The 16568-nt window shown below is 37.3% G+C and overlaps 1 protein-coding gene across 10 annotated transcripts in view; it reads left to right on the forward strand.

The window, feature by feature from the left end:
- The window catches only part of prkceb (protein kinase C, epsilon b), a 99357-nt gene that overhangs the window by 2134 nt on the left and 80655 nt on the right, over positions 1-16568 (forward strand). The gene's annotated exons all lie outside the window — the stretch shown is intronic.

Here is a 16568-nt window from a genome sequence, read left to right on the forward strand (position 1 = left end):
TGGACAAACGAAAGGCAGCTACTGTTTTGGCACAAAAGCTAGGAATAGACTAATTCTGTTTTTTTTTTGTTTTTTTTCTTTATCCCCATTTTGGTTTTATTCCCAGTTTGAGTTTCTGAGTATTAGTTAGAGCCTGATGCTGACATCCTCACAGGAACTGAATCATTTCTTAGCAAGATTCTGTGAGCTATCACCAGAAATGGCAAAATCACACACATCCTTCACTAGAATTACAGATACTCATGTTTTAAAAGACTCTGGTAAAAGTTGAAGTACTGACTACACTTTTTCACTCAAGTTAAAATGAAGAGGTCTTCTGCCTCCCTCATTGTTAGCTTTGCAAGCTAGCCTACGCCTGTGGTGCATGATAGCCAGAAAATACACCAGTGGTAGGTTGAAAAAGCTGCACAATGACAAGAAAGAGGTTGATGGGCTGAAGACTGAGAAGGAGAAATATTGATCATGTCACCAAATTGATTAAAACTAAAGTAACGATCCTGGTTTAAAAATGGAAGAAGTAGAAAGTACACATATTTGTGTAAAAAATGTAAAAGTAAAACGTTGTCCAAATAAATAAACAGTGAAGTAAAGTACTGATATCAGAAAAATCTACTTAAGTACAGCAACAAAGTATTTCTTATTTCCCATCTTTAACTATCACTGGCATGATGGTGGTGTAGTTTATGAGTGTAACGTGTCACTCAACATCACATGACTTCACAGCATAGGCAATTCTTCTGGCTTATTTAATGTGGTTTTAGCTCTGCTTTTATTTATAGTCACACAAGTAAAATCGAAAAAAAAAAATAATTTTGAATCTAAGATTGCAGCGCTCAAATGCTTCCCTTTCTCTGTGATCGCTTGTTTTTTTCCCCTCTGCTTTAGATTTGATCACAAAGTGCCAAAGCTTTGCTGAATCTTTGTTTAAGCTCTCTCTGCTTCCTGTTGGTGGACGTTTCCATGGCATTTCCATGCATTTGTTAGGACGTTTGAAAGTTTTCCCCTTTTGTCGAAGAACTTGGCAAAAATTAACACAGCTGCTGCCCTCATGTTAATTTGAGCTCTAAAACTTTTGTCTATTGAGGCAGAAGTCAGGACAATAGGCAAGGTCGAGTTACATGGATGGCTTACTAGGGAGCTGGGCAACCATCTGGATAGATGTTTTCTAATGTACAAATGTTTATGCTTATAACGTGATCTTTTCTATTGCTGTAGTATTGCAGGTTGTATTGTATTGTAGTATTGCAGGCCCACACATTGAAAATGCACATGAAGACGAAGAGAGAGAGAGCAAGAACAAGCATACTCAGCATATTTCCTTTTCCCAGGATACCCTTAAAGATCTTCTCTACATTCCAAAAATGTCAAAATTACTCCGTCAAAATGTCCGGTTTGCTTGTGATGCAAACGCTATCAGAGGAGTGAGGAGGTGAAATGAGAGAGAGAGAGAAAGAGCGACAGACAGAGCAGGATAGAGAAGCCACAAACAGAGAGATAAAGCAAAGTAAAAAAATAAACAAACAAAAAAATGCATCATGTGAGCAGTACTCACAACAAGACAGTCAGATCTCGTAAGTAGCTTGAAGTACTCAAGAAAATTTCCTACATGAGCTATTGATTACGAATGTAAGGACAGTTTTTTTTTTTTTTTTTTGAGAAAATAGCCTTTTTTCAACAAGCTAGCTGACATTACTGGGCCCTCGAGCGAAGATAACAATTTAGATAAGTAAGATAATTGTAAGTCACTTTTTATTTACATTTGCCAGAAGCTCTTATCCAGAGCTACTTACATTTATCTTAAAGCAGCAATGGGGTTAAGGGCCTTGTTGAGGGGCACAGGAGTGGCAGCTTGGTGTGGCTGGGATTTAAATGTATGACCTTCAGATCCAAAGTCAAATGCTTTAGTCCAATGCCTTTATTTCTAAGCGCCCACCTCAATAATTGTACAGTATCTGGCAAATGATGTAAATGTAAATTATGTTTTAGGAAATTAATTAAATTAGATTTCAATCAGTTCAAACCTTTTAGATTTTTTATTTCATACTGCAGCATATGAACCGATTTAATGTTAGGTGATGTAGTGTACAACCAAACGCATAGAAACACACTAAAGGTTGACCGATATGAGTTTTTCTCTGGCTGATGTCGATGCCGATGTTGATGCCGACGCCATTAAATAAGTAATCGAGATATTTAATGCCGAATTTTTTCGGCCGATTTTCTTTTTTTCTCCCTTCATCTCATAAAATCTAACAGTTTAATTAATAAGATGTGATACAAAACATTGCTTAAATGAAACATTTATTGAACAACACAAGCCTCCCCCAAGCAGTGCACTTGTTAGCAGGTTTTGGTCCCCGTGACTACATGTAGCCTAAACTACAGCTGGTTGAAGGATTGCTAACAATACAGTTCCAAAAAGTTACTCTCATTCTCTCTCCAAATGTTTTCTCTGCACTGTTGGCCCTGGTCGGACCACGTCAGCTGCATTTCACCCGTTTCTGTATGTCGACTCGACGGAGGAGAAAGAGAATAGCGGGAAAGAGAACTCAGATCGGCTATTTAGCTTAGCGAATGAGCACACAGGGAAAAAAACGAAACACACTTGTTATATTTGCTCTCTTTGTAACTTAGCAGATACGATTGAAAAAAGCTACACCAATCCGGTTAGTAATGATCGCGGCAGGTCTAAACGCTGCTTGCTTTATTTATTCAAAGTTGTAGCTTCGCTGGTTTTCCTGTTTTGACGCTGAATAAACACTGCTGCCACCTGCCGGTGAGAGTTATGTACTTTCATGCAAACGCAGAACGTACACGCCCGGTTGCGCCTGCCTAATAATCGTCTCATTTGCAGCACAAACGGCCAATGCCAGTTAATTAGAAAATGCAAAAACAAAAACAAAAAAAGACGGTCCAGTTAATTGGCTGGTCAATCAATCGGTCAATCTCTAAGACACACAGACAAAGTTATTCACAGTTATATACACAGTTATATTATTTACAAATCTTATCTCATTCTATGCAAATCATCTATTATTATATGTAGCTTATTTGCACTAAGTGTTAAATGCTGGCTCTTACACAAAACCTTTTTTTTTTTTCGAGAATTTCAAATGTCCTTATCTGACCTTCATGTTGTGCACATACAAATACAGCAGCTCTGAACATATGTATGGGCTCTGATGTAGCTTGTGTGTGTGTGTGTGTGTGTGTGTGTGTGTGTGTGTGTGTGTTATAATAGGTATAATCTGGTTGTTTAGACAGCACTGATTGTGCAGAATGCCTGATGACCCCAGTGGTAGTATTGACAAATTCGAAATGACCTCCTGACAACAAATGTGAATTCAGGCAGATATTGACGGGTAGTTAGCTATTGAATGGCCTGCTTTTTATCTAACCATTAGAAATGTGTGTAATGGAAAACGAAGAGTGATACAGAAAACATATCCAATCTTTTTTCATGTCTGGAGCAGTTGCTATGTTCTGTATGGTGTGTGATGTTGGGCTGCTGATTTGTCCATATCTGCGAATTCACTTCTTTTATTATTTGTAAGAAATTTATACACCTGCAGAAAAATTCCTTTCCCTCCTGGTGTAACCGTTCTTTATCTGTAAAGTTTACTGTTACGGTTTCCGTATAATTGACTGCCAGCAGGTAGCTCGGTGCAGGAGCTTTTCATGATCACTCACTTTTGAGTTAAAGCACAATAACGGGACTCATTAGAGGTGTGATGTGTGAGATCAGCCGGCCGGCTGTGTATACGTTAACAGGACCATCTTATATCCTCTTCTTTCTCAGCGTGTGTGTGTCCCTGTGCTTCCTCTCTCGTCACTCACAATACGTTGTTACTATGCTGCACCAGTCAAATGTTCTTCAGAACCCATGTAGAGTGTTTTAAATGTTTGTCTGGCACAGAGCTTCTAAATGATCGGTATGGCAGGTGAGAAAGAGAATGGAGATGGATTGAGATTCTTATCCTGATTCGAGTTTGAAGTTTATTTATTGAGTAAAAAACAAAACAAATAATGCTCTCTACTTATGTGCAACTGAAATCACAGAAGATAAAAAAAATGGTGACAAACTAAGCTGAAAAAAGTTACAATGATTTGACTTACTATCTCAATACACAACACATCTTAAAGCTAGACGTTGACCAAAGGAAAAAAAAAATGAGTATAGGTGAACAACCAAAGGCAAAAGGGAGAGATAGTCCGATTAATAAATAACTGTGCAAAAAAATGATTAGCTATAGATTATGCCCCTCTGTTGTCCTCATCCTGGTGCACTGTTTAAGTGATCATTTAAAAAATTCTGATATTTAAGAAAGAACTGATAGGATGTAATGTAGGATTTATGTAAAGTATAAATGTAAATTCTTAAGTGTAAATCTATGAGCTATTTAGATGCATTTTGTTCTTTCCTTTTCCTGTTTTTCGTCATCTTTTTGTTCTTCTTACAGTATTATTACAGTACCATATTATATAATACACTATATGCGCTCAAATTTGTAAGCCTCTGACCATCACACGTGTATGCGATTGTTGAACATCCATTCGAATTTCAGCCCCCTGTTGCTATCATTAAGATTTTAAAGTGTGGTTGTGGGGATTATGCTCATTTATCCACAACAGCATTAGAGAAAGCCAGGAAGGCAGTCAGCATTCATTCAGCAATTGTTCAGTGGTGTTTAGATGAGGGTCACTCAAGTTTTACTACAGGTTTGGCAAACCCTGTCTTCATGGACCTCACTTTGCCTACAGGGACATTGTCATGATGGAACATGTTTGGAACTCGTAGTTCCAGTCAAGGGTAATTATAATGTTACAGCATGCAATGACATCCTATACCATTATATCAAAACTATGTTGAGACAGAATAGATAAGATTTGTTGGTCAGGTGTCCACATACGTATGGCCATATATATATGGTATTAAAGTCAAATAATTGAACAATTTGCCAAAATATGAATGGATCATACAGTAGGATAAGTGGAAAATTATTACTATCTAATAAACTTGAAGATGTTTGCTTGGATTGTAAGTAGTGGGCCATATGAGTGTAGTCTCTGAGACTAGGAACCAATTGTCATGAGCAACGGTGAATTCTTGCCGTTTCATCCAAAAGCTCTTTTCATTCAAAACAGGAGTTTTTCTGAAGGAAAGACACAAAGCGATTAGAATGAGTGTAAATCGAATTAACGCAATGAAGAGTTGCTGTCAGACACAGTGAGTGAGTCAAAACAAAGTTGAGATGGATGGACGAATGGCGTCTGGAATCTTCTTTTAGAGACATTGGATGAACAATTCTTGGCACATTGAGCGAAAGCCGATAACAAGGAGTCCAAATATGTATGGCACATGCCTACACTTGCTGCCTCCTCCACATTGCTGACTCTTGAAGATTTAAGGTCTATTGAAAACGAGAGATTGTGTGGATTCCCATTCGTGTGTCTTTCACTTTACAAGCCATTACATGCATCTCCATGTGGTGCCAGTTTTCTTGGAGTAGTTTCGCATGAAATTCCTGGAGTTTTGCATTCCTTGCCGTTTTTCTCTACACTAGTTGTGTGTTGGTGATTTCGTGTTGAACAAGAACACAGTGCTAATATGAGGCACAATGGAGCAACATGCCACGTAAACACTAATCAGCAGACATGCTAATTAAAGTTTAACTGCAGTAAACGTCTCCTTGTTACTCTTTAGTCATTTTTGGAGGCTTGTTCTTTCCTACTTTCCGGCAGTGTAGTATTTTATTATACTTATTAAGCCTCTCAAACAGGCAATTCAGCATCAGAGTCTAAAAGAGTCCACTTGTTTTCATTTTGCTGAATCTGTACACCAATTATTAAAACAAAAAAATCATCTTTCGTGTATATGATTCAAATGCATGTAAAAGGAAAGGTGAAGTATGGGTGCAGTGTCCCTGGTGTTTCGTTAGTCCTGAAACCATTATGTAAATATTAAGAAGGGTTAAATGTGTCAAAGTGCTGAATCGCTGGTCTCAACATGTATCTTGGATGACATAAGAGACACAACAAAATGTTAACATTTAACAAAACCAAACAACTGTTCTGCACGTTCTCAATTTCACCGTTACACGTTCACAAACCTGAAACGTTTGAGTAAAATATTACGCTTTTTTTTTAATTTTATTTTTTTATCTTTCCCTTTTTGTGCCTTCTCTCATTATCATCATCTTCATCATAATCATCAACGAGCACCCGGAAACATTCGAAAACACTGGGGAAAACCCACTGGGGACATTTTATTTGTAAGTTTCATATCTGAGTGTTTCCTCATGAACACATGGAATTAAAAGCCTCCTGTTCAATTTCTATGTTGCGTTTTGTCAGACCGATGCATGTCGCTAGTCACATCTAGATTGGGAATTTTTCCTGCCCAATTGAATAATGCACATACTATTCGTATCTATGGTTCGAACTAGACAGAACATATTATCTGTTCATTCTAAGTAGTATTCACTGTCATTTGGTCCCATTGTTTCCATTCTTTACTGTTATGTTCAGTTGTTTTTTTTGTGTTGAGATTAGTTTTTAATGCTGACATATACTGTAGTATAGTTCAACAGTAGACATTTACAGGCAACATGGCGGAGCTATGAACAATCTCTAGCTTGGTTTACTGTCTATGTGGGGTTTTACATATTGTTTTAGCGTACATGTGGACTTTCTCTGGGTACATTGGTTTCTTTCCAACTCTCAGAAACAAACCAGTAGGTGGACTGGCAATGATAAATGACTTGAAATGGGAATGTGCACTTTCATGGTGCCCTGTGATGGATGAGTGTCCTATTCAGGGCCTTATCCCTGCTTATGCTCTGGATGCACTCCAAACTTAACCAGGATAAAGTGATTACTGAAAGCGAACAGTTTAATAAGATAGAAAATGCATTTTTTTTTCTTTTCTGACTTTATGTTTTGTTTTATTAACAATGATCATGTGGTCCTCTTTAGCTTCTACAGCTTCTATAGATTTTTAAGATGTATTTCAAGATTTTGAGAACAGTTGGGAAACCAGGTAGAAAAAAATAAGTACACTATAATTTAGTCATTTTTATGTAGAACCATCTTTAGTTTTTATAATGCTGGCTGTACTTGACAACATTGATTTAGTTTATTGATGTTTGAGGGCAGTAATTTATGCGCCGCTCTCTTAAGACCCTGCCACAGCATCTCAATAGGTTCATTTTTATCTTGATTGTTGGTTTAAGTTTTTTTTAGTTTTTTTTGTTGTGATATTCTGTTTTTGTTTTACACCAAACATGCGGTGTGTGCAGTGCTTGATGACCAAACATCTATACTATGGTTTCATCAGTCTAAGGATATTGTTTGAGAACCTACACAGGCCAGAAAGTCACATAGAGTAACGCTTGCATTTCTCTTTATATTTAGGAGCATTAAACAGTCTGACGTTGAATTGTTGGTCTGTTTGCTGGAAAATGGTGAATTAAAAAATGGAGATGGTCTTATAACCTTTTCCAGATTGATTAGCAGCAAGAGCAGTTTCTCTGAGGTGAAGACGGATATTCTCTTATAATTAGTATGCTTTTTTTGCTAACTTGGTTTGCATTTTGGGTAAAAAAAAAATATATGACCGCATATTGAAATTTGTTGTCTTGTCACCAGAGGTTATTTTTTGTTTGTTTATAAAAATTTGTGAGGTATGCATTATTATTTTTAGGCCCTGATATGTAAATCCCATGGTTTTAATCTATTATATATGATCGATATATGATTAAATGACAGTAAAGAAATGTATTGTCTTTGCATTTGCTTCCAGTTGAATGTTTTGCTTTGTGCATTCGTCGAATGTTCAAGATGAGTTTGTCCTGTTGCTGTGTGGATTGTATATTTACTGGGAGACATTACACTGACAAGAGTGTAGGGTGGAGTGAATTTAAGCAAGCTGCATTGTGATGTGTGGCGTCACCCTGAGTGCTTCACCCTGAGGCAGTGACGCAGGTTAACTCATCTTCAGAAACAATAGAGCTGACATCTGAGCATGCAGAGCAGTCTAAAGAAAAGCCCCTCTCACTGCCAATCTAAATTCATCCACCCAGACTCTGACCTTCCCTGCACCAAAAACCTACTATCTTCTTTTTACAGAGAGAGTGAACACATTCAGTACACTTTTTTGTCTAGACGTTTATCTCAAGATGAAAAGCGAGAGCTAGATTTATTTTAAATAAACTACTAATCAAGCTTATGACATACTATAATTTATAGGATGCTACATATTGCACTTAGAAAACATTAGGGATGGTACGATTGCATTGAATTTAAAAATGTGTGCATTTGATACAAGTTGCCATTTGTATCACGATGCATCGTTTTTAACATATTTGCATCAGTAAAAAGCAATTTATTTATATATAAATATTGCTGCATCTTCCTGGAGAAAAAGAACAGGAAAAGAACGGCTGGTTTTATTTCATCTTTTTTTTTTATACTACTAAGGCCTGTTTGTGAAAAAAGGCACTTAAGTAAATGTATGATTTGCCATCTGTCTGAGTCAAAAAAAAATAAAAGTGAACTATCTGTACCATACTGAATTGCAGAGCATCATATTTTTTACCACTGCATCATATTGCATTGAATCTCGTTGGGCTGAATTAAATCGCAATCGGATCGCACTGCATTGTAATAGGCGTGAATCGCAATCGCAACGGTAGCTGCTTCAAATGTCTCTTTAATGTATTGCATCATTGTCTATGCATCGAGATGTGAATCGCATCAGCCTCAGTTTTATATATATATATATATATATATATATATATATATATATATATATATATATATATATATATATATACACACACACACACACACACACACACACACACACACACACACACACACACACATCCCTAGTACACATGTATGTTGTTGGTCCTGTAGTGATGTGATGTAAAGTTGATGCTAAATCTTTTTTTGCCAATGGCAGCAACAGTGGCCACTGAGCAGAAAGACTCAGGTGGTGTGTGACTACCGTCAGGCTGATCATTTGAGCCTTAAAACACTCTGCTGTTAACAGCAAGCCTGATAAAAACGTTAAGTACGACAGGATCCCCTCTTCGCCTGACCTACCTTTCCCAGTGGGGCTTCGTTGAGGAGTGGATACTGGTGTCCTTCTGCTGGTCTGAAGGAAGCGGGGGCCAAGGGGTCGCTGTGGCCCGCGCTAAAAATAACAGCACTATGTTTGAGTCACACGGTAGCATCGGCTTCCTGTTTTCAGACTCCCACATTTACTTCCCAGAGAGATAGCGAGCGATTCAGAGAAGGGGGGTGGGTTCGGGCTGGGTGGGTGTGGGGAGTTTAGCCAGATTTGTGATGCTTGCAGTGATATAGAGGAATAACTGCTTGCTCATCAATGTTACTTCCCACCAAAGCTGGGCGGAGTACCGGGAGGCACATGATCAAGTGGAACAGTTAAAATTGCTGATCTGTAATCTTGTGTTGTAGCATACCAATCTTTTTAATGGGCCTTGCTAATGACACATACAACATCAAACTTTCTTTAGTCTGAAATGATTGTGAGCCATAGCTTATTCTTTTGCTCCCAGCCTCACACAGCATATCAAGGTAGAGCTGAAATCATTCCTTCTGAGACACTTCAATTCTTTAGTAATAATCATATCGTTATTACGCCTTTAATCTCCATAATGCTGCTCTTATTAACTCCATTTCACTAATAAGTCCTTGTTTATTCCGTGCAGTGATTCGAGGCAAATATTTTTGCCATTTAGGACGAATCCCATTTGTGTGATTCATTTTGACAATTGCCACCTAAAAAGAAAATTAACAAGCAAGTGATGAAATGAAATGACTGTAGTGTGTTCAGTAGTGCTAATGTATGAGGCCGTTAGCTTGTTTACGTTTTCAACTCCTATTAGGCACAAGTCATATCATGTTCACCGTGTGTGTGAGTGTGTGTGTGTGAAAGAGAGCACAGTGAGCCACACGAGCAGCCGGTTTCCTTGACATGGATTACAAGGATAGGCATCGTAAATAAAGACTTTATGAAACTTCTCCCAAACATTAATTTTTTTCACGACTGTATTCCAGTCTGCTTGCATGGATTTCATGTCATAGTACTTCTGATTAAAAAAAGTTCTATTCTCACATATTTGCTTATATTGTTGGAATTTTCCTGGTCATTATTGATAGTTTCTCAATAATAGTCACATTCAATTCAATCTAGTCACAAGTACAAAAATTAAGGTCTGGTGTGTTTAATTCTTTGGGGGACACTTGAGGAACATCTGTATATATATATTTTTTTCCCTTTCTCTTTTTCTCCTCCCCTACTTGTTTTTTTTTTTGTTTTTTATTCCTTTGTTTCACAGTTGCAAGAAAGCATGTTTTGTCAGGTTCACTTGGAAGGAAGGCATGCAGGAAATCTGATTTGAGATCTGTCATTAGATCTCTGCTCAGCATGTTCATCAACACTATTACCACAATAAGTGTAGTGGATTTACAATTTATAAAAATTTTTATTCATTTCTCGAAGCTCCAAGCTTTCACTTGAACAAAATTAAAACAGGAGGAGAAATTAAACTACATATCAAATATCGGTCACAAATTATTAGTCAGTTTCTAAATAATAAATGCAAAGCACATCTACTGAAAATGATGTATTGTTTTAAATAATCAGGATTTGCCGATGCAAATATGTTAAATATGATTCATTGTAATACAAATGACAAAATGTGTAGGATGCACACTTTTAAATCACACCGTTAACTTTTATGCCGATGCACCAATGCAAATCGGTGAATATTACCATCCTTAATATGTACAAAGAGATGGCAAGACTAAAGTAGTCCAATGGCAATAAAAAAAAGAAGTTTTTTTTTTCATAAATTTCAGGACAAAACCTTTTTAAAGACATTGCTCTGATTAGCTCATTTTTGTGCAGCGAATGATGCCTAAAATCACATTTCCATTAACAGCCACAATAAAATTACAGTTCCATCTTTTGGTCATTTTTCAGGCTACTTTGTTAACAACAAAAGCAAATGGATTGGTGTAATAAATGTGCGATATAATAAATCTGCGTGTCATATTACGCTATTTAACAACATTTAAAGACCAGTTCTTAAAATGCACTCTGTTGCCGGGCTCGGCTCAAATCACTGATTTAACGATGATGGCTTAATGTTGGATGGAGGACGTAATGTGTACAGCAGCATCTTAGAGGTTTTTCTCTATTCCTGACTCCTGGATTCAGTGGCATCCAAAAACTTGGACTATTTTGTCTTTCGTTGAAACGGCCTGCTAATTTTACTCTGGCTTATCTGACGTTCTAGCAAACACATCGCCACTTCATGCAAGTGTTAGTGGTTTATTAAAGCAAAACCACAAAGACTTTGTGTAGTTGATTGTGGAAGTGATTGGTTTCATTTAGACTGCTTACTATCTAGCTCTACCTACCTGTTCTATCAGTGATATTAAGTGAAAGATTTGCTTTCTGTACCATGTTTTGAGCGTTTCATTTTGTTGGTGATAAAACCCCGCCATTTCCTACCAGTCTTTGGGTTTTTCCCCTTACAAGACTAAGCTTTGTTGCTTCTTGATGGTTACCACTTAACCTTTAATACCTTTTTCACTCACTTTTGTTCTATATATGCTGTAGATTAAAGATGGCTTGTCTGCATTACAGTGCTTTCATTTTCATTTTCTTTAACCTGGGCACCATTTAGTACTGTGAGATGTATTGTTTATGGATTGAAACGACCCATGAGTCTGATTTACTGTTACAGTAAAAGTGAATGAAAATGTAGTATGCGCTATTAGACTGGATAGTGGAGTATAAATGCTGCTGGTGTTGTTTATCACTTTAATGGAATATTACTCGTTATATAGGTAATGGTATGAAACTATTGTAGGTGGAAGGTGGTGGAAAACAACCGAATTAAAACTTAACTTTGGTTTCCTGAAATGACTATTGATGACTTCTGAGTTTTAATGGAGTTTAGTTTTAACTACCAGTATTGATCATTTTCTCATTTGGGTGACTAAAGCCCTTGTGGTTGAATGTTGCAAAAACTTCCCAGATGACCGGAGGTTATTATAACAGCAAATGGGGGCTAGATATGGAGCACGGATAAAAATTATGGTCAGGTGTCTTTAAACTTTTGTTCATACATTACTCATATAGTGTATATATTGTATATAGTTTTGTGTGTGACTGGAGGTGTCAGTGTTTCCCCACTCTGAACAGACAATGTGGCTATATATACTTGTAAAGTATGCCAAAAACCAAAACTTCCAGTCAACAGGACAGTACAGGATCAAGGGTTTATGGGCCTGCATACAACTGGTGTGTATTTAAACACAGTTTGCATGAATTAACAACTGTTCTTTCCCTGTGTCTTTAATTTGTGATTGTGTTTGGTGACGGAGGATTGCTTGATCTGCCAAAAGCAATACAATGTCACTTCACAGCATCAACTCTACTAGTCTGATATCAAAACCCAAATACTTTTAATGTAATTCATGCATAAGTCACCTACATGGAAGAGAGTTCTGAAACAAACAGAGGGAAGTAAAACAAAAGTACTCACGCAGCTATAAAAACAAAACAACTGTGCTTCATAGTCACAACAGTGCTATAGGTTTACCATTGTAAGAAGTGTTAAACACAGAGATGAATTACCTTTTTGTTGATTCTCTGGCATTTTTGGCTGCTACAAATCTCAGTAAGCGATAGAGGTATCTGATGTTGTCTTGTCTGTAGATAGATCTTGTTTGGGGGGCTGCTCTGACATGCATTATCAGAATAATTTACATGTACGCATTTGGTAGACGTTCTGACTTACAGTGAGTGACTTACAATTATCACATTCATACACCTGAGCAGATATGGGGATTGAGGTCTTGCTCAGGGACCCAGAGGTGGCAACTTGGTGTGGCTAGGATTTAAACTAACCACTAAGCTACCACCTCCCAATTCAGAATCAGAATGCTGACCAGAATGTAGCTTGGATAAACATGTCCCTGACTACCTTCGTATGTGGAACCCAGTTTACACATGTACATAGCACTGATTACATGTGATCCACTTACCTACCACACTTGTTAATACTAGTAAACCGTATCTTTTTTCAATTTATTCAGGTCGAATCTCGTGGCCGAATTATCGCGAAATTGCATTTGCCACATATGGCTTAAACAATTAAAAAAAAAGCATTTTTAAGGTGACGTTCGTTTATCGCGTTTTTTCGTTTATCGCGGGCGGTTTTGGAGCGTACCCATGACGATAAACAGGGGATTACTTTACTGTTATTAATCCTTATTTTTCATCTTCCTTTTTCTGTCAGGTTTTGTCACCCACACAAGCAAAAAAGGCTTTTAGTTCAGAATAGCATTTAACTGACACATGCCTTGTTTTTTTTCCCAAACTCTGCCCCATGTACACATTTCAACTGTCTGAGTATTATTGAAGTTTGTAGCATGTCTGAGGTATGAATAGTGTTATTTCAGCATTGCATGGTGTATCTAAATCTGAATATGGCTTTTGTGGGAATAAATAGAATATAATGTGCTGCTGTATGATGTGCTGCTGTATGGTTTGATGGTAACCCGCGAAAATAACAACACTGACTACATTTGTAGTTCATATTTACACCTGGCTTTGTTAAATCATCAAAATCAAATGCTGTCAATTTACATGTGACAGAATATCTAACAGCCACACAATACTAACTTCCAAATTTTTGTGCAAATGGATATGGATGAGGGAGAAAAGAGCCCTTTAACGTGCTGCCATGGCACAGTCCGTTTTGTGGCTTTTTCTAGTCCTAAATAATGTGCAACTTTTTTAGTGCAGAATGTGGCCTAATTACGCCTCAAACTGGTGCAAAAACTGGTGCTTAGCACAGGTCTGGCTTGATGAAAGATCAATTAAATAAAACTGCATGTTTTAACAATAGGCTTAATCATCTTAAAAGATTATCATACAATGCGCTGTTGTTTTATATTTCTCTTTAACCTGAAGCTGGGTACGATTTCAAATGCACAGCTGTGCATCCTTTTCCTGCATATAATAAGCATTGGATTCCGCAGCGGCTCCAGGTTTCTTCTGTGTGCTCCAGCGTAGCTCTAGAGCAAGCTATCGATTGGAAAAGCTAAGGGGCAGGAAGCTGAAATAATAGTCAATATTAGGCAGAGTTTGTACCGGCTAATGAAGCCATAACGGCTGCTCCATCAAAACTAGATTAAAGGAGGAAATGGAGGGAGGATGTGTGTCTGAGAGGAATATAGAGGAATAGGAGTGGGGGCATACACATGAATGGTGAATGGTTAGGGTGGAAAAGTAAAAGAGAGAGAGAGAGAGTATGTGAGAAAGAGGATATGTGTGGGTGTTTGGTTAGAAGCACACAGTAACCACACACTCTACACATGTTCACACAGGATGCATTACACAAACTTTGTAACGGATCACTCATATATTCAGACACTTGAACTATCATGCAACGCTGAGATTGCAGTATATCTTTCTATATGACATTAATCATTATAATAATGATACTATATGTGTAATCTTTGTGCAAGTGTATATACTTACGTGCCTAATTATGTACTTAATGTTGCACATTTTTTTGCATTGTCTAAAGCAGTGTTCTTAACTTATTGTGGTTCAGGGTTAAACAAAGAATGCAACATTTCTAGAGAAAGAGGCCGCTGGTGGCGGTAACATTTGGGAGGATGTACTTGTGTGCAAAATAATGCACTGCTCTCTCACATGTGTACAATAATGTTATAAACTTTTTTGCAAAGTAAAAAGAAAATAGAATAAATCTAATTAACGCATTACACTTTTTTAATTATATTATATATATATATATATATATATATATATATATATATATATATATATATATATATATATATTTATTTAATTGGAACAAATTAAATAGATTGAATACAATAAAATTTTAGCTCCTATTAAGCACGCCATATCACCTTCAAATCATGCTCATGTTTGTGTGTGTGTGTGTGTGTGTGTGTGTGTGTGTGTGTGTGTGTGTGTGTTTTACCTTTATATTTAATTTTCTAAAGGTATGCTCTACTAATTGTTCTACTTTTTTCAGAATACTTTAAGAAATATCTTCATTCTTTCATTCTTTCATTCATTTACTCCCTCGCGTACCATTACACCTGTTTTATATATACACACACACACACACACACACACACACACACACACACACACACACACACACACACACACACACACACACACACACAGACTATATTGGCAAAAGTATTGACGTGTTCTATGGAGTGACGAATCACGCTTCACTGTTTGGCAGTCCGATGGACGAGTCTGGGTTTGGCGGTTGCCTGGAGAACAGTACTTGTCTGACTTCACTGTAAAAAGTGTAACGTTTGGTGGAGGGGATTGGTGGAGGGGATGTGGTGTTGATTTTCAGGAGTTGGGCTCGGCCCCTTAGTCCCAGTGAAAGGAACTCTTAATGCTTCAGCATACCAAGACATTTTGAACAATTTCATGCTTTCTACTTTGTGGGAACTGTTTGGGGACGGCTCGGTCCTGTTCCAACTGCGCACCATTGCACAAATCAAGGTCCATAAAGACATGGATGAGTGAGTTTGGTGTGGAAGAACTTGACTGGCTTGCACAGAGTCCTGACCTCAACCCGATAGAACAGCTTTGGGATGAATTAGAGCAGAGACTGCAATCCAGGCTTTCTCATCCAACATCACTGTCTGACTTCACAAATGCGCTTCTAAAAGAATGGTCAAAAATTCCCATGAACACACTCCTAAACCTTGTGGAAAGCCTTCCCAGAAGAGTTGAAGTTGTTATAGCTGCAAAGGGCCAACATCATATTAAACCCTATGGATTGAGAATCAGATGTTGCTCAAGTTCATTTGCACGTGAAGTCTATATATGCTATTTGCACTTTTGGTTAGATGCTAACAGCATTTTACTGGCTTTGTATTTGTATTCTGCACAATGACAATAAAGTTGAATCTAATCTAATCTTATATGTGCTTTGTAGAACCCTGTAGAAAAAGAAGTATGTGGACAGACACTAAAGAATTTCTGTGAGGTGAAAACGCATTGCAGTTCATTCAAAGCTTTTTGTGGCCAGTTTCCATTGGGACATGAGCTGTACTTTAACTAAGTCCCCTGCCTAGTTATTAGGACATACACTGAAAATGCTCCTACATATTATGGCATCACTGTGTTGTAGCTACCGTTTGCCATGGAAGTGTGTGTGTTATTAGTGTAATTACATGCAACCGCTATGACACAAAAAATTATAATACAATATGAATGTATATGCTAATTCTTTCTCCTGAAGATTTCCAAATGATCTTCATTTTTAGGCAGGTTATATGTAATCTAAAGTTATTTGTGGATTGAGGTATGGTGTAGTTGTTACCATAACAACAAGAAATGTAAGTTCGTTCAGTGCCTTCAGCTTTTTAATTGCACTGCACAATAAGAGCTGCACAAGAAATAACAGGTTTTACGAAATATAATTTTTAAAGCCAATATTTTTGAATGTCTGGTA

The sequence above is a fragment of the Silurus aristotelis genome, assembly GCF_946808225.1.
Source record: "Silurus aristotelis genome assembly, chromosome: 4".
NCBI lineage: Eukaryota > Metazoa > Chordata > Actinopteri > Siluriformes > Siluridae > Silurus > Silurus aristotelis.